This window comes from Pangasianodon hypophthalmus, chromosome 9 (assembly GCF_027358585.1).
Source record: "Pangasianodon hypophthalmus isolate fPanHyp1 chromosome 9, fPanHyp1.pri, whole genome shotgun sequence".
Taxonomy (NCBI): domain Eukaryota; kingdom Metazoa; phylum Chordata; class Actinopteri; order Siluriformes; family Pangasiidae; genus Pangasianodon; species Pangasianodon hypophthalmus.
The window spans coordinates 9,509,172-9,528,693 of record NC_069718.1 but is presented as its reverse complement, the minus strand read 5'-3'; the positions used below and the strand labels follow the sequence as shown (position 1 = coordinate 9,528,693).

At 37.7% G+C, this 19,522-nt stretch overlaps 1 long non-coding RNA gene across 1 annotated transcript in view; it reads left to right on the top strand.

Annotated features, from left to right (window-relative positions):
• The window catches only part of LOC128318859 (uncharacterized), a 44,985-nt gene extending 26,093 nt beyond the window's left edge, over positions 1 to 18,892 (top strand). The window contains exon 3 of the long non-coding RNA XR_008302299.1: positions 17,311 to 18,892. This is a non-coding gene — a long non-coding RNA (uncharacterized LOC128318859). The remainder of the gene's footprint in view (positions 1 to 17,310) is intronic.
• The last annotated feature ends 630 nt before the right edge of the window (positions 18,893 to 19,522 follow it).

The following is a 19,522-nucleotide window of genomic DNA, read 5'->3' as shown; positions in this document are numbered from 1 at the left end:
ATCTATGCCAAGCAATGTGAAGCCACTTGGCCACCATACTAGTACTCATTCTCTCTTCGGTGTAAAATAAATGGTTGTCTGTGAATGTAAAGTAAATATATTCACAGAAATGCAGATATAACAAAAATGCCAAGGTGTACTGTGTTTTCCTACAACAATATTCCTTTGAAGTGTTACAGCAAGATTTCATGTGTAACTGAGAAAGTTTTATTTCATTGTTTTAAATGTTGAGAGTAATTCCAGAGGTGGTAAAAGTGCCCAAATGCATTAGTAATTCATTAGTCTAGTGAAGGAGCAGTCACACACTGATTTTATTTGCTAACGGTAGGTCAGTGCCTCTTTCCCTAAGGAATATGGGAAAACATTAGCTTTATTGCTTTAGTCCTAATCTCTCAGATGTTAGCTACCATGATAATAACTGTCATTATACAAACTATCAGAATGCTAATAGCTAGCTGTCACAATACAAACTGCCTTGATAAAAAAAAATAGTGTACACAGTAAAAGATAGATTACTGTAATGAGTATTAGGTTTTAAAAATAATCACTCATTGACTGACTTAGTTCTGTTCTGTTAATTAAATGTATTTTTAATTAAATGTAAATTAAAAATTTAAAACTTTCTCCACTGTTATCTATACAGAGTGTCTAAGCTCTCTTTTCTTTTTGATGATGATATGATGGCACAAGAGCATTGCGGACATTTTCACAACCGACATCTGATTAGAAACTTGATTGATTACACCGATGTCCATTTGGCTATGGCATGTAACTCCAAAAACTTTATCAAATCCTGTGAAAAACACACTTAGCTAGCAAGGTTTTAGTGAGCTTTAATCAGACTGACTGCATCTGCCTCTGCCTCTGTATTTTTTAAACTGGCTCCTTATCCAACATGATTTTTGCAGGAAGATAACCAATGCTTAGAAATTAGCCTAATTAAAATCATTTCTAATTTTTATTTGTAAAATGTATTCACGTTTTCTTAAAGTAGAGATATCAAAGTATATTATTGGCAGAAAAACTAAATTTTGTTCAAAACCTGATTTTTTCCCCATAAATTTTAGTTTTTTTTTTTCCAGAATTCAGGTCCTTTTTGTATTTAGTTTATTTTATAAAACATACTCAAAAGCGTTGGTTAGTCCAGCATCTTACCTGACAGTTTCCATCAAAACCAGACATAATAAGCTTTTATTTTATCTTTTAGTTAAGAAAACAGAACAAAAGTGGTAAATAGGGCTGTGAGGGTATGTACTGCATGTTTTTTGCACACTTTAAGTTAGTTTGGGGTGCAAGGTTAACTAGTCTTCCAGTGACCCTTCATATTCAAGGACAGGTGCTGCCAAAGTGGGAGTGGGGTGACTATGGCATTAGGAATGCGTTCTAAAATCCACCCAGTCTGCAGGTTATGAAATTCCTGAACACTGCCAGAGAGTAAAAAGTCTTCTGTTGACAGATAGGCAATGCATTCCTCCGGCCTGAGCTGCAAGCCAGCTTGCGTTTTTTGCACATACATGCCTCATTTCTGTGAGTGGCCACTGGACACGTACGCCTACACATGGGCTGATGTGCTCTCAGCAAGCTCAGCTCAGGTTCAGCTATGTGAAAAATTGCTGCCAGAGACTGGAATATGGCAGCCCCGAGCCTGAACATCTATCCTCACCTTCCCGTTAAACAAAACTCCACAGTGAAGAGCAACAAGAGGGAAATACCAGCACTCCTGCTCTAGCCTCTGACTGACCAGCTGTTCATTCACTACCTGCGTCACAAACAAATGGTTTAAGTACTTTCCCGTAAGCATGATGCATAAAACTGATTTATAGACCCAACCATTCACTTGAGAAATGTACAGTACAGTAATCATCCACTCCAGCTCCTATATAAATTTCGTCATCCAAATCCATCCAAGTCACTGACCACATTTTAATGCAGTATCATGTTTCAGATTCATCTTGTTCTTGTTTATGATCAGTCATGCCAGATGACTGATCAAGACTATGATGATCCTAATATAAAAATCTTTCCATCAACACACATATGACACATTTTGGAGCCATGGTAGCTCAGATGGTAAAGGCCAAGCATCCAAGACCAGAAATTCAGTGTTCAGGTTCCAAAACTGTCAGAGGCCAGGGGCTAGAGGAATATTAGTGCCACTACCCTGTCCTAACTGGGCCCTTGAGCAAGAACTTTAACTTCTAGTCTCATCAGAAGTGAGAAGGTATTCTTCTTAAAAAAGTGCTTTTGGGGACTGCCTGAAACAAACCTCTTAAACCCATGGAATGTTCATTTATTTTTAAAACATGAAGCATTCAGTGGGTGTGGGCAGGTGCAAATAGGTGAAAGTGTGTCTTCAAATGTAATGGTGGAATGGTTTGACAGACATGAGGATGTTTCCTGGTATCTTTATAGTCCGGGCAGGAAGTATCAAATCACAGACATTCACTACCAGACAGTCTCCCCTAAACACAATTTATTTCTTCATGATAAGCCTCTCTTCTGGACAATCACTTTAGAGGTGGGTGCCTCATCCGACTGGTTCTGGTTCAGAGAGTGACTTTTCTGAACTGCCTCAATCCTACTCGCTGAAGGGAACATAAAACTCAGTCCCAGAAGAAGCTCAGTCCCAGGTTCCTTTCATGTTCATGTTATGTGTAGAGAAATAGGCCTGTGTAGCAATATAATAGCCAATAATGCTTATTAGTAATAAACTGAACGATTTCTCTGTGCAATTTTACAATTGATTGATGACCTCCCCATAACTCTAAGATGCTTCAATTATGGAGATCAGAGGTAATGGACACACACACACAGACGCACACACAGAAGGTGTTTTTGGGCAAAGAGCAAGCACTAATCAATCCCTGGCTTCTTAGGTCATTTTCACATTTCCATTTTTTTTCTAGACTCAGGGCCGATAGCTCTGGGTGTTCAGTACTTTTGGTGAAGTGTGAAAGCTTCACAGAACTGGCGGTGGTCTGGGGCTTGCTTCACCCAAACCCTGGTACGGGCTGTATCAGGTGGATCAGAGTACTGTAATTAGCTCACCTTTGCTCACCTTTGATATCAATGCTTACACAAAGAGCATCGTGAAAAACACACGTTTTGTGCCAGCCGCATGGCCAAAAATCTTCTTATACATTTGCAGGTACTCTTGCAGAATGACATGCTCTACTTCCAAAAAATACTGTTCTTCAGCCAAAAAAAAAAAAAAAAACAGGACATGCATGAACCTAGTGCCTACCATATATTGCAAACCTGTATGCACAGAAGTGATGTATAAATCTGTGCAATTAACCCATGGTTCAGAAGGAATTCTTCTTTATGTGAAAGCAAACCTGCGATTATGAGCCCCGCTCCAAATGAGCACAAAATCAGTCCTGAATGCTGACTCAAGTATTATGACCAAGTGCAAAAATGTCCTTAGTATGAATGATCATGACTTTTCAAGACAGGTCATAGACAATGTGAATAATCAAGGGCACATTCTGCAAAGAGTGAATCTAAACCATAATGGATTACATCCAAAGACAAAAAAAAAAAAAATTAAAAAACAGGCAAAAGGCATTGGGCTATAGTGGAGTGTGAGCAGCAGCCCCTGCAGCCCAGAGAGGGAGGGAGGGACATGAAGCTGTGGTAAACCTCACTGCCTGGTGTGAGGAAGCATGGGAAATGCGTGGGACTGGACATGACCGCGGTGAGTGGTTCTGGCGTGACGCTCTGAGCATGATCCAGATCAGCCTCAGCGACTGAAGAAGCAGAAGCCAAGGCCACGACATGGCCATCAAATCAGCCCCTCAGCCCGCACGTCTCCACGGTTAACCCACCATGGAGCCCAGATGTGCTTCTTACAGCCTAGATCTCACAGGTCTTTAAAGACATAAGAAAATAATTATATATAGTGCTGGAAATGGGTATGTGCTGATAACTGTTTATATGGTATACCACAGTATGCCTTGCACACTGTATTATTATAATGATACCTTCCTCAGTAGGCTAGTTAACACAATGGAATCTGCCAATGATTTGAACATTGAAAGAACTAAGCCTAGTTATGTTTTATCTAAGCTGGGAAAAATATGTGCACAATGCGCTATACACAATGACTGTGAAATTGCCAAGGAACCTTCCAAGGTTCCTTTATTATTAATGTCTTGTCAAAAAGACAGGCACAGGTAAACACACACATTCCAGCTCATTGACTAATTATCATGTCCTTCATGATCTGGATGAGGTGTGTCTTCACAAGGAAAGCATGAATTTTGCATGGGATTCCTAAGGCTAGAGTTGAATAACTGTGATATATACAACTCACAAAAAAGAGGCAGAGAGTTTCCATCATACTGCTCTCTCTCTCTGTGAAGCAGTGATGTATATCATTTCTTTTAAATCCAAAAATTTTCCCCCTTTGCTGGTTACACTTTACTATTAACTATGAGCTCTGCAATAACAACTAGATGAAGGGCTACACTGGGAAATGTCCACCAATATCAGGGAATAGTTGATTTAGCTGAGCATTCACTTCAGTAATTGACTCATTTTAATGATTTATTTTACTGTAGGTAACATTGGCACATAGCTATAGCTAGCTTGCTAATTTACTGTTACTTAATTAGCTGGTCAGTCATAAGTAGACTTCAATTTTGGAGCCTAATTTGAACTGTAACATTAGTATTAGCTAAGTTAACTAGCTGGCTATTAGCATGCAGTTTATTACACAGCATGTTATTCTCTTATAATAATCTTATAATAATTCAGACCATGATAGCTCCAAAGCTGTGGGAAGATTTCATCAGATAGAGATCATACATAATGCTCCTCAAATCAGTTTTTTATATACAGAAGTACTGAGAAAGTCTCTGGTTTAGGTGGAAAAAATGTAAACATAGCCCTGTGAGCCAAATACCAATCTGTATCATTGAGTTTCATCCAAGAGGAGTTAGGAATTTAAAATTCACATTTTTGAGTGCAGATGTACTTTAGGGTGGCTGTGGGCTGTCTTTTTTTTTTTTTTTTTTGTCCCCCCAGAAAGTGCAAACAATAGGTTTTTATTTTTAAGTGTAAGACAGTTCCAGCAAAATAAGACATTTGCACTTGTACACTTGCTCAACACTATTTAACATGGAGACAATGCATCAACTTGGTTTAACTTCACTGTCACTAGGAACAGAATGCAGTATGAAATTGTCTGGACTTATTATAAATTAGACATCAGTGCCTTTTTTATGAGGAGGAGAAAAGCCTGGAAACAAACTTAAAGAGTAAGTTGAAAGAGTAAAACAAAAAGAATTATTTGTGAATTATTTGACAGCAGCCACCAGGGGGCAAAATGATTTCAGTGACCTTACCACCAAGTCTTTTGTAACCCCAAGAGCTCGGGTTGGATCAAAGTGTCTTCTTAATACTTCCAAACCCACACTGATATATCTCTAGACAAAAGATCCAAGTTGATTATGACTTATCTGCAGTCATATTATTTTCCCCAAATATTTAAACCATAAATTCATAGATAAATTAATGTAACACTGATCCAATTATTATACCAGAGCTGCCATGCTGTTTAGCAGATGTCCAGTATATGTGAAGGTGTTACATAAACTCTGGAAATCTGATTTCAAATTGATTCTTCATTAAATGTTGTGTAAGCAGGGTTGAAACTGTAGATGATCTGAGAGAAGGCCAAATAAAGAAAGACAGAAAAAGGTGTATTATGCAAGGCCATGGTATGGCCAATCACATTGAGAAATGTTTCAACAATCACATATCAGTTTCATATGGACCACAAGTCAGCACACCAATGAAGTCCTTCAAATATTCCAAAAGAGCCTGTGCTAAATACATTTCTGGATTATGTCTACTCATTCATGGTCATGTTAAATTTAGCAACTCTGTGTAGTTTTTTTTTTTTTTTTAATTTATATCCCACTACAGGCCTTTCTTCCTCCAGCCAGATGACTTAAAGAATGGCAGAGAAATCTATCAGTCTTACAAAAGTGGTGAAAGCAAGATCGGGCTGCTCATTAAATCATTTATTTGGTCATTTTTTCTTTATTCATTAACTTATTGACTTCACATTTATTCCTCTTGTGTTTATTTTAGTCACTATTTTGAAACAGGAGGTCTGTTATTTTGTCACATGGCCGACATGCAAGAAGCATTTCCAAAACCATTAGCATAAAGTGGTACAAGCTGGTACAAGTGAGCTATAAAAAGCCACCAACAAAACATGGAATGCTTTCTGGAGCAGAGGAATAAAGTATAAATAGACCTCTCAGTCTGCAACAAGTGAATACTTCATCAGAAATGTCTGGCGTTACATCACTGCATGTGTGTATGTGTGAGGGACTCTGGAGTTACCTAACTCACTCTCACTGCGCCAGCTCTTATGGTTTCTACTAATGTTCTGGTTTTAAAACCCAAGCATCCTAAAAGCATGTTATTTGATTTCCCTTTTCCCATGGTTTTTACGCTGAAAAAAATATTGGAGTGAGATTTACTCAAGAAAAGCATGGTAACAATTTCCACACATAATGTCTTGGTATGGTTTACATGGCACCAAAGATTATTCTAGCAGTTTTCTTTTATAAGTATATTTTACTCAATTTTTTAGTTAAATTGTACGACTAAAACAAGTAGATCAAAATTTTGTTCTTATGTTTTAATAAAACTTTACTTTTCTACTTTTTGCAAGAGAGCTCAAAGTACACATCATCTAAACATTATTATTACTACTTAATAGCCACTAACACCTTAAATGGCTCCAACCACACATATCACTCCAATGGGTAAATGCACTTAGATCAGCCTTAATAAAGACTGACTAATACAACCCAAAATGGCTACTTAACTGATGTGCTCATGCAACACAAAAACCATACACCTGACTGAGAAACACAAAGAGGGTGAACCAAGAAATCTTAATTGATACACTTGATCTTTCAAAACATTTCATAATACAATAGCCTTAGGCCTTAAAGCCTAAGAAATATTGAAAACAACCCATTCATAATGCAAAATTAAATCAGTTTAAATGCATATTAAATGCATATTCAAACTGAGTTAAAAACCATGCCCCCACTTTAGTATGCAATCAGTTCAAGTAAATGAAATTCTTTTTTTTTCTAGTTTGGTGAGCACTTGGAAAATAATATTAAATTTAACCAGTAAAGTAAGTAAAATATACACTTTGGGTTTTAGCCGCATATTTATATGAATTAATTTAGGAAAGCAATTACTTAAAGCAATTAAGCAATTCTAATAATTTTCTTTTTTGTGTAAAAATCACAGATTTGCTTTTGTCATATTTACTGAACCTTTGAATCATTTTTTCAGTATACTCTGAAATATTGAGTCTCTGATTCTGTTAAGAGAGAAAAGAAGAAGACCAGTATGGCCTTGTTGTCAAGTGTGGGGGATTGTAGGAATGCTAGCTACAATTTGTTCCCAGTTTCACATGTGTGCGTGTTTACATGTCTTTGAGTGCATGTGCGTGCTTTGGGTGAGAAGAAGGGAGGCTAGCAGTAGTAAAGCCCAGCATCTGCTCTCATGGCTATGTACTGTAGCTGATGGGTAGTGCATTGTGTACTGATGTTTATCAGCCATGAGGTCACCTCTTCTTTCACGGCACAGTGAAAAAGATACTTTAATGCGCTATTGGAAAATGGAATTGGAATTACAGGGTCACATGGAAACCTGTGAAACGATAAGACTTCCTGCTTTCCTAAACATTTTAAACTGACCGAAAATGACTGACAGATGTGATTGTCAGCACAGATTCGGGCTTCAGTCATTTTGAACACAGATTGCAACGGAAGATTACTAGCTTCTGAAGTATTGTAAGTATTGGTGAAGTTTCCATACACACCTCCTGCCCTCTTGATGCTGTGTATAATCTAAATTTATAAGTATCTGTCCAGTTTGTCATTGTTTTGTGTCTTTTTTAAGTCTATTCAGGTCAAACAGAATGTAAATAAAAAGATTGTGAAAGTGCAAAATGTTGGAAAAGTCTGAAATGTTTGAGTTACAGAACGATTAGAATCAAGGTGATGCCATAGCCAGACACAAAAAAAGCATAATTGATCCTTTTTTCCCCATAATATAGTCATTACATTTATTACATTTGAATGAAATAGATCCTGAAAGAAAGAAAGAAACACAAGGCCTAACTTGTATAATCAACAAGATTTCCTATGAACTGCTGCAGCTAATAATCTCTTACTTCTGACTGTTGGTTCAGTAGCTGTTTGTGCAATTTGCTCTCCTTATGTTATAAATGTAACTAACATCAGCTGTAAAGAGCATGCAGTGTTATATCTAAGCATTTTGAAAACCTTTTAAGCTTTTAAGAAAACTTCAGCTGTGTTGGGTCAGAGACATACATGCTATGGCTATGTTATATCTTCTAAATGACTGAAGTAATCAATTGTAAATAATTGTAGATAGTAGACTTCATTTTTGTCACTTTGCAGTTCCATATGAATGAGACTCTTTTAATATCATAAGTTAGGCCACCCTTGTAACCCATAGGCATGATCACAGGTATAGTGGGGCAGAGTTGGTTGTGGAAGCTGCAGGAAGCTGAGTTGGATGCAAGAGTTGTGTGCCTGGAACTATGGGTTTGATCACTGACTAAGTGAACCACATGTGCGTCATATGTAAAGTTTCTGATAAATCACATATACATGGGTTAATATTTTAGTATTGAAGTATAGCTGTGTTAGTATTTAACCTCAGGGTTTCCTTGTACATTTTTTTTAAATTATGCACCTGTGCATATGTTCATCCATTATAATTTCTCTTGATCATAATTGGTCCTGATCTTTGGGTGGGAAGGATGGTATTCCTCTTTCTCCCCTGTCGATTAGTGTGACAATAACCAGTTGTGGTCATGTGTAAGCTTACTGCATGTATATAGTAGGGAGCATTTACCAGTTACTTCAAGCATCTTCAGCTGCCCTGTGATATTGCATGAGTAGCGGTTGTGGTGATAAAGCTGCATGTATCTCAGATGAAACATGTCTCAGATCCTACCTGGTTGGTAGCTGTCATGCAATATACAGGATCTAGCTAGTGAGGGGAACCTGGAGAATATTAGGTAAAAATCTTTTTAAAGAATGGCAACTGTGTTGTTTCCTTTTCCTATGTAAACAAAAAAGACAAAAAAAAGGCACAAAAAAAAAGAAAAGTACTCACAACTTCACGATCAGAGCCCAAAGCTTTAACTGTTGAGCTACCACCACCATCTTTTGCCACTGTTTTACACTAGATCAGCACTGATACACATATACGGTAGTTTCTTTGAGGTCCAGATATTTGTAACTGTTATGCTGTTTGTCATACAACTGTTCTGGGTGATATCATGTGAGCCATTTGGCATGTGAATAACAATCCATATCGAATGATTGATGAGGTTTTTCCCTGCACCCAAAAACAGAATTTGAGCCAGCTCTGAAAAATAAAATGATTCATCATTGCAGTATGACAGTGCCGGTCTCAGTGTGCTGGCATTTAAAGACATTCCTAAAAAATATCATCATCTTTTTTTTTTTTTTTTTTTTTTTTTTTTTTTTTAACCAAAAAAAGAAATCAAGGTCATTATGAAAAGGCATTGAGAACATTGTATTTGTTTGTTGAGCGGTAGCCCCTGGCAGACCAACAAGATGAATAAATGCATGAAACAGTGTAAAATGCCTATGGTCGTTTCTATGTCAGAACAAGAAAGTTTTTTGTACCATTTGCTGAAGTTCTTATATAGCTGTGAATAAAATATATAGTCAAGGATGAAACTTCAGTCTCTGTGGTGCCCCAGGCTCTGTAAGATAACACAAATGATGTGGACCATTAAGATCCAACATCCAGGACAAGAAGGCGTCTCTACTTTCCTGTGAATCATGATGTCAATTTGGAAAGCATTCCATATATGATACGTAGGTTTTGGGGAAAAACTGAACCATGAGGTTGAATTGAGTTTCAAGACAGCTAGCTTCAGCTAACTTCTGGCAAAATGATTGACTATACCTTTAACAGTAAGCAAAAAAGTAAGTAATTTATTTATACAGCACTTTTCTAAGCTGAAGGCTACAAAGTGCTTCACAATAAAATATTACAAACAAAAATAAAAGAAAACAAAAACGCCATAAAATAACAAGACACAGCAGCAGACAGTAACAATAAAACACTAAGAAATGTACACAGCAAAACACACTGTGATTGTGATTGATAAAAGCTAAAACATAAACATGGTTTTATGTCGTAGAATCAGAGAGTCTAATATCAAAGAGAAGACTGTTCCAAAGGCATGTGAAGCAAAAGCACAGCCCCCCCTTCGCTTCAATCTTGTTCTTGGAACGGCCAAAAGCCCTTGACAAGAAGACCTCAAAGACCTGCCCCTTGCATACGGAGCTAACAATTCACAAATATATTCAGGAGCTTCACTATGTAAAGCCTGATAGGTAAGCAACAGTAATTTAAAATCAATTCTAAATTTCACTGGTAGCCAGTGGAGAGAGGCAAGCACTGGGCTAATGCAATCCTTATGTCTAGTCTTTGTAAGAAGATGAGCAGCTACATTTTGATCTAACTGAAGCCGACCCAAAGCTCCTTGACCAAGGCAAGTAAAGAAGGCATTACGATTACAATTGTATGAATAATCCTCTCTGTGTCCTGAAAGGACAAAGCATATCTAATTTTAGCAGTATTTCTTAACTGGAAAAAACAAGATTGAACAAGTTTCTTGATATGCATTGAAAAGTTTAATGAGAATCAAAAATAATGCCAAAGTTTCTACCAAGAGCTAGAAACACTTTTGAGGCCAACAACCAGAACCCCTGTGTTATCATTATTATATATACATACAAGGATGGCACGGTGGCTTAGTGGTTAGCACTGTTGCCTCGCACCTCCTGGCTTGAGGGGTTCCTGCCTCCGGCTTATGTGCGTGGAGTTTGCACATTCTCCCCGTGCTTCAGGGGTTTCCCCTGGGCACTCCGGTTTTCTCCCCCAGTCCAAAGATGCGTTGTAGGCTGATTCCAAATTGTCCATAGTGTGTGAATGGGTGTGTGAGTGAGTGTGCAATTGTGCCCTGAGATGGGCTGGCACCCCTGTCCAGGGTGTGCCCTGCCTTGTGCCCTGAGTCCCCTTGGATAGGCTCCAGGCTCCCCCTCGACCCTGTGTAGGATAAGAGGTACAGAGAATGGCTGGATATATACATACAGTATATCACATAATGTCAAGTAAATACACATTTATTAGCTAGTCCATGGGGCAAACGGAGTATATGAATTCCTGGATAGGAGTTGATGGTATAGCCATATCATCCACTCCTGAAAAAGATTTCGAAGTAGCACACCCTGTTTGCAACCTTAACAAGAAGCCACCAAGGCATTGGCCAACATTTTGGCTATGAGCTACAGTGTTATCTCCTTATATCTTATCACAAGTAAAAAATATTAGTAGAGCAGCTTTTATTTTCTCTTGACAAATTTAACTGCAAGGTGAATGTGTGTTCTGTTTGCAGGAGTGTTATATAACAGCTTTACACTGAACTTTATTTTGCTTGGTTTCATCAGTGTTTTCACATACCTGCATGTTCCTCATTCTGAAAAGATCACCTGTTGTTTCTTTGATTCTTGAACCTACTTGTCCACTGAGCAACTATGAATAAAAAAAAGAATAACCTAGGCATAAAATCTACTCGTCCCAGGTGCTCAGGCTAGTGATTTGTCCACCCATGATTATAATTCCCACCGCACTAATTCTCCTATTGCAAGAGTTTTCATTTCGAGGATGGCGTAAAAAATGTTAGAAAGTTACTATAACTATCCACACCAAGGCACGCGTTGAGATTCTATTACCTATGTCAATATTATTCTCTCTGCTATTGGCAATAGGGAAGCACTTATAAAATAAGACAGGTGGTCAGATATTACAGCTTTCACATTTTTCCTTCTGCGCTCCATCTCTACTCTCCAAAAGCTGCACATCTGATGCCAATCTCAATATGTTACCATTATGGCATTGACAGAAGTGTCTACTTCTGTAATTGCTCTGTGATTGCAGAGCAGTGCAGTGGCAAGAACATAGTTATTAGTGAGCCCCAAATCAGGACTGAACACTCACTTACTTGTTGCCTTTCTAACAAAAGACACATTGTGTTAAATGACACTGTAACTATAAACTTGGCTTCAAGATTCGATTTCATAATTCACCTGCTGACGTCGATGATCAGATAGGTACATGGCAAACTAAATGACCCTGCTCCACACCAGTCACTTACACACACACACACAGAGGCCCATTCCACAGTAAGCAGAGATGTGAGGCCCTTGACTACACTCAGGAGCATAAATTATGACATTGCTAAGGCATTAAAACTGGCAAGTTATGCCATCCTGAAATGTGTTAAATACCTGAGGTAGGGGGTGTCCAGCATGCTCATTTCAGTACATTTATCTTCATTTCTTCATTTTACAGTTGGTCTACTATTTTTAGAGGTGGTTAAATATATGCTGGAATTTGGAGTCCACATTCCCTAACCGCATGCATGTGGGAAATCAAGCCTTATTACAGCAATTCAGGGCTGGAAGAAGAACGACGAGAAAGCGAGCTTGGGGAATGGCGGCGAGAGAAAAAGCAGCACAGTCAGCCCGCTGCACATCTTAGTTGTCATTCCATGTGCTGCGGGTTTAGTAAACGCATTCAGAGCCGCAGTGCGCTCAGCGGGAGGCTCAAAGTGCTGGTATGCTGCCCTGAGCTGCGTTCAAAATGAGGACCTGCTGTGCTTGTCACAAGGCTCAAGTCAATTTTTGTTGTCATCCCATCCATAGATATGTACTGTATACAGTGGGATGAAATATTGCAGTTACATTTGTTGCATACGTTGCAAAATACAATACAACACAGAGGCTAATATACACATGACTGCACACAGTGCAGTCAAGTGCAACGTACAAAATGTTCAACATGTGGACCAGTTGCTTTGAGTCCACGCTTAATGACATTGCTCTGGGTTCAATAAATCACATCTATTTTCCTTCAGCAATTTTGAGCTGCAGATTTCTGATGTGAGTGAGCTTTCCGTGAGCTTCTCTGCACGACAGGCCGGGTTGCGTGGGACGACGAGCCATTCTTTGTGGTCCGCTCTCGCCTTCCCCAAGCACATGTGTTACGTTCAAGGGAAAAAGAAGGAACAGATTCTGCCGAGTTACAATCCAGACGAGGACAATTAAAGCGCCACGCAGATGAACAGCCCGTTTGCTTTGTCCAGACAGTCAGGGGCTTATAGCACAAGTTTAAGATCGTGCTGTGGCATCTCAACTCATCTAAGTAAGTCATTTATTTTTATCACGGGAACTATTTTAAGCCTATCAGATACTAATTGGCCTCAGCATCTGAGACTCATCTGAGGCAATCGATGCCTGGGTCCATCTGAAAGGCAACAACAGCATATGTACACAATTTCCTTGCAAGTGAATAAACAAGAACAAGGACAGCTTCTAAAATAGGGACAATGTTGTAAAACTGTAAAAACAGTTGGAAAAAGTGGTTTTCTTCATCATCATCTTCTTTTGTGTAAGACAAGCCAGAATCAGTACATCTGCTTTATTTAGGCGTAACTGTGTATCATGAATCTTCAACATTCTGAAAACCCAGGCAAATATCATCAAAGGTAAATCCATTATCATAAATCCAAAAAGACAGGTTGATGTAACATTCACTGATCCTAAAATTTGTTAGGTGAGATGGAATTAAGTACCATTAGGGAAAATAAAGCAAATATTCTCCACACAGGATTATGAGATATGAAGGACAGAAAAGGACAGATGTATGATGCCTTAAGAAATCAGCCAGATGAAGCATCTCATTCTATGCAAACATCCAATCTGGACATGAATCGATACTTACCTCTCCCTGCCTGTGAATATAGCCCAAGTAGACTGTATTTTTACAGTTTACTTGGGCTATATTCAGAGGCATCATCATCTTGTTCTTCTTCACAGTTACATATGAGAGAATGGTTGACCCTACAATGGGTCATTCCATTGCAAATCTAAAGGGAACACATTCTGATTTTGGATTGATGGAATATAACTTTGATCCAATAGGTTTGGGTTGTTTTTCCAATTTACTCCTGATCCATGAAAATGCAGTTCCATCACTCAAATGCTTTAACAGATCTCCTCCAACATGACCAAACATTGTAATTTCAATTTGCTAGTTTAAATCATTGCACAAAGTGCATGTATTTTAAGTAAACTGTTTTATTATTTTTAACACACTAATTGCAAGGCAAATTCCCTTAATTGTAACCCCAGACTGTGAAATAAACAAGGCTGAAAAATGTAACTGACAATTATGGTTTTCAAAGGCCTGATGTGGGATTTGTGGTGCTTTTGCCAAGTCTGTTTTCATGTTTCAGTTTCAAGTTTCTGCCAGACATAGGCTCCCTGGATCATTCATCAGGACGCAGCCCTTAATGAATAAGAGTCTGAAAGATTTGCTGAGTTAGGAGATGTGTGCATGGCATTTATTCATTCCCCAACACTACATTCTATATGAACTGCCCTTCTTAATAAATCAGCAGCTTGATGAATTATCCTTAAAAAAAAAAAAAAAAACTGGCTGATGCTGTCGCCATTCATCTTGCTCCCAGTCCTACGACCTTGCTCTGTCATGATGGAGCCTGCTCAGGTCATACTGAAAAGCCTCCCTGTATATCTATCCTAAAATGTGCCAACTCACAACCAACGAGCAGCGAATATTCTGCTATACATTTAAACACTGGAGTTTGTGGTGAAGCATGGAGAAAGGGGCATGAATAAAGCAACATGTATGTGAGAGAGAGATCGTTTTATGGCCTGTGAAAGCTGAAAAGACCCTGAGTGACTTGCATATTAATATTTATAATGAATATGTGATTTTGAATTTTGCCAAATATTTATTTTATGATTACATTCTGAATGCACTTTTTTATTTTAAACTTCTTTCACTGACAAGTTATTGTTATTGGTTAATGATTTCCTACATTTGTTCTACTGCCTGCTGACAGTGGTGCCAGTGAAAATTCATCTTCAGCTAAAGACAGTGATGCAGCAGTGCTTTAGTTCTTTAGTCTATCCAGCTCTCTCACCTCCTCATCTGTACACTCTGCTCCAACAGATCAGGTTTCAAAGCTTCAACTTTCATGCTAATAACACCGTCAACACCAATTGTGCTTATCATCTCATAGATTGCTTTGTGCAACTACATTGTGTAACTGCATTGCATTCTGGGATTTTGAGTCCATCCTGGAGATTGATTTCTCATTAATACAACAGTGAATGTCACTGGAAAATATGGAGCTTATTTGTTTTTAGGAGCTAACAGCAAAACCTGCCTGTTATCCCTGATGTGAGATCGTTGAAAATCTCTCCAATTAAACAGCACTGTAACTGCACTAGCAATGTCCCCCCTGTGATGTCAGGGCAGCACACAACGCTAATTTCTCACAAGAATAACAACAATACAGCGTCAAACAAAAACTCTGCACCAGAATCACTAAACACATATTTCAATATGAACACATATACAGTATAAACAGTAGTTTTCCTTCAAGATCTGGACTTTGAATATGTTTGGCCAAGAATCTGAACTGACCTGAATATATGTGGGATAGCAATGCATAAACACAAACACTAACAAGTGTACACACACTTGGGAAGGGTTTGGGTAGTGCTTTATGTCATACTAAGATTAGCCTGGTGATGACAGTCTCACTCATTTAACATAGCAGCCATGAGCTATGCTGGATCTGAATGCCTAACTACGATTTCAAACAGTGTGACCAATACCGCTTCATTTGATATCTCAGAATTCCAATCCATTAATGTCTCATAATTTTGTAAACAAACTGTGTGATATGTACCGTCTGGATGCCATGACCTGTACACCACTCTTCATACTTGAATGCCCATGATACTGGGTAATCTGTTTGTTATGTGAGCTGTATAATCCTCACTTATTATGACTGAGGGAGATTCCATTAGATTTCCTTCAAAAAGTCATGAGGCCACTAAACCTGTCCCACTAAACCCACTTAAATATTCACGTGTTCAATTGTCTGTGAATAGCCGTGAATTCCCAGATCATGCTTGTGACGTACCTGTATCTTTACTACGTGTGCCCTCAGGTCCCAACTCCTGCATACCCAGGCTGCTCTGGGTGCCGCTGCATGCCGGTGCTCCAAACGGGGCTGGCATCATGCCAGTGTTGGGCTTGGCCAGATGCGTTGAATGCTTTCGGCCCTGGCAGTACACTCGTGCTTTTTGAGTGTTGGCTAACAGTCGGCGGGCCTGTCACACAGAGCACTGATGATTTAGGAGCCCAAATTATGTTTTACACTGTGCTCCATTTGTTCCACTCTGCTTATGGATCATTAGCAGCTGCCATTCCCACTTCTGCAGGAGCTAGCAGCCTGATTAACTGACTACCTCACAGAGGAATTAGGACTGATAGAGGAACAACTTCCTCCTACCTGCTGCATTCCAGTAGATTAGAAATATAAAGGAATCAGTTGAACTGGTCTCCAAATAAGCCTCCTCATTGGAAGACTGTAGGACCAATAACAAATTATATAGACAGCCAAGATGTTGACTGTATAGTATGAATAAATTTTAATTTATTTTAATTTTAGTAAACATCTTGCCTGTCTGTATAACTTGTTATTGGCATGAATATTATTAGCATAAATAATAACAGGATTACACCAGTGTCTTGATGCCAGCAGATTCACCATTGATTTTCAAAAGAAAAAAAATTTCCTCCCATATAACTACCCCCAGTTTTCCACACTGGCCAACACAAGATAGTGAACCAAGCTAAAGTCAAATCTAAAATCAGTTTTCCCAGCATTCATTTACAAATTTGCACACAATTTTCCCTGTGATTGCATAAACATTTGGTTGATTTATTATTATGATTTATTATTATTATTGTTACTATTATTATTAGTAGTAGTAGTAGTATCAGCAGAAGTACTAGTACTATTATTGCTATTACATACCAGTGAATCTAAAGAGGTTCACTGTTTATATTTGTCAAATGTTAGTGCTTTTTAATGAAAAATGGATTTGAACATTCAAAATTTTACAGTGGTGAGAGGCAAAATCAGTGAGAGTCAGCCCTACACATGTATTTGAGCCTCAGTTTGATGAAGAGTCAAACTGAGTTGCCAGTGATTTAGTGACAACCGCTGACAAATGTGTCAGTCAGGGTGCATAATTATCATTCATTTATTCATTCGTTTGTATTCATTGAATGCTTTATCATGGTCAGGGTCACAGTGGATCCAGAGCCTGTCCAGGGAACACTGGCTGTGAGGCAGAAAAACACATTGGATGGGACGGAGAACCCAAAGGAAACACATGTGGACACAGGAGCACACAGACGAGCTGAGGATCAAACCGAGGAGCTGTGAGGTGGCTGTTTAGTTATCACCATTTTATATATATTAAATTTTAAGTTTCAATTTTATTGTCATATGCATAAAGAGTGCTTAAGCATCTATATAAAATGAAACTCTTGTGCTACAGTTACACACTCCTACCCAGACACAAAAATGACAGACAAAAGACCTTGCAAAATTATTAATGCACTCTAAACAAGTAAAAATTATAACAAAGCGTAAACATTGTAAACACTGTCACTTTTTGGACTGCATACATAGTAGGAGACATTGCACATACAGTACAAGGACAGTATTAAGTGCTAACTGTAAGTTTATAAAAGGAAAATTATATACAATTGGGAAATTAGTCATGTCATGTCAAAAGAACACAAAAAAGAAGTTTTTTTTAATGACCATTATAAAACTTACTGAAAATATTTAAAGAATTCTAAAAGCTCTAAAAACCATTTGGAAATAAATGATAAGAAATAAATTAAAGTGTTATCAGTGGCCCCGAAGTGCATCTGCTTTTGTTGTTGTTTGAATATCTCAGGGCCGTATTCAAATTTGCTGACTTAAGTCCAAAAGTTATGTCATTATTTATGCAGGGAAAGTTACTCTTATTCAGAGATAAGCTAGGCACTCATCTCTATTTTTTCTCTGCTGTGAAATGTAATACCAGGTAACATAAAAGCAATTTAAAAATGAAAAGTAATAAAGACTAATATGATGATATATGAATGAGAAGGTTTCAAGCGCTGAAATAAACATCTTATACAAGTCTAATATATTGCCAATATGTTACTGGATGAACAGTCCTAGTAGTAATTTTCACATTAATCACAGCAAATTTGGCATAGTTTAACAATATGGCTTCCACCTTCATTATTCAGAAGCTACTAAAATAGCACTTGATCCAGCACATCCTATTATTTTGCATTTTTTACATCAGGCACTGACAGTTACAATGAAGTCACAAGATACTAATTGGTTATGAAATCATAATGTGTGCATGGAATGTAGGCTATTTTATCACACATTAAATTTGCTATTTTGATTTGTCAAATTAATAAAATAATGTCAAAGCTTTTGCTGTAACAATGTGTTTGTTGTTCCTAGTCTCTGATTAAGATACTGTCTCCTCTGTGTGTCCTCTGTGCAAAAAAAGTTGTTGACTTTAAAGTGGTGATATTTAATTACTTCATCACTTAACCACTTATTTAATTAGAATTGCCCCTTTGTTTTAATTAATTAGTTGTGCAATATTCATGTGTTCAATATTCGCTTCATATGACATTCTAAAGTGTTTTGAGTGTATTTACAACATGCAAACATAAATTTTATCATGTCATATTAAGTCTAAGACCAAGACTACTTATGTCTTAGGTTTGAATACTTCTGGTTTGGTGTCTCTGAATTAACTCCTCATTAAGTATGCATAATTCAACTCTGAATATTCTCTCAATGAAAATCCAAAAAAAGAGAAAACATAAGTATTTTTGTTTAGTTTTTTATATACATATTTACAATTGAATAAATATTAAGATGTTCAAAAATGTATAGTAAATATATGTAAAATTTTATTTTGCAGAAAATTTGTGACTTGTACTAAACTCATAACAATTTACTAGATTTTCGAAAAGATAAATAAGGGACATTAACTGTGGCAACTTTACTTGCCAGGCGGTTTAAATGGGATAAAAAAAAAGTCATAGAAAGCTAAGTTTTGCAGTAAGTCTGACAGATTTGTTCCAGACAAGGCAAACTTTATTCTCATATTTTTAATGAGAACACTGATCTGCATTAGCCAGAGGGGTCTGGCTCTCCGCAGGACTCCTCCGTTCCAGCCACTGTTTTCCCATCTTCCCTTCAGCTGAATCATTAGCAATGCCCTCCACTACTTTGAATTTCTAATGAAAAATAAAAGTTGCTCAAATGAGTTGAGTGTGGTGGTATGAAGAATTTATTAAATGATCTAAGAGAAGAAGCTATTTGTGGATGTGACGGTGCACACAGAAGAAAACAGTCTAAACATACACTGTACATATATTACGAGTAATAACATACTATATAGTGAATAATGATGCAGAATCAATAATA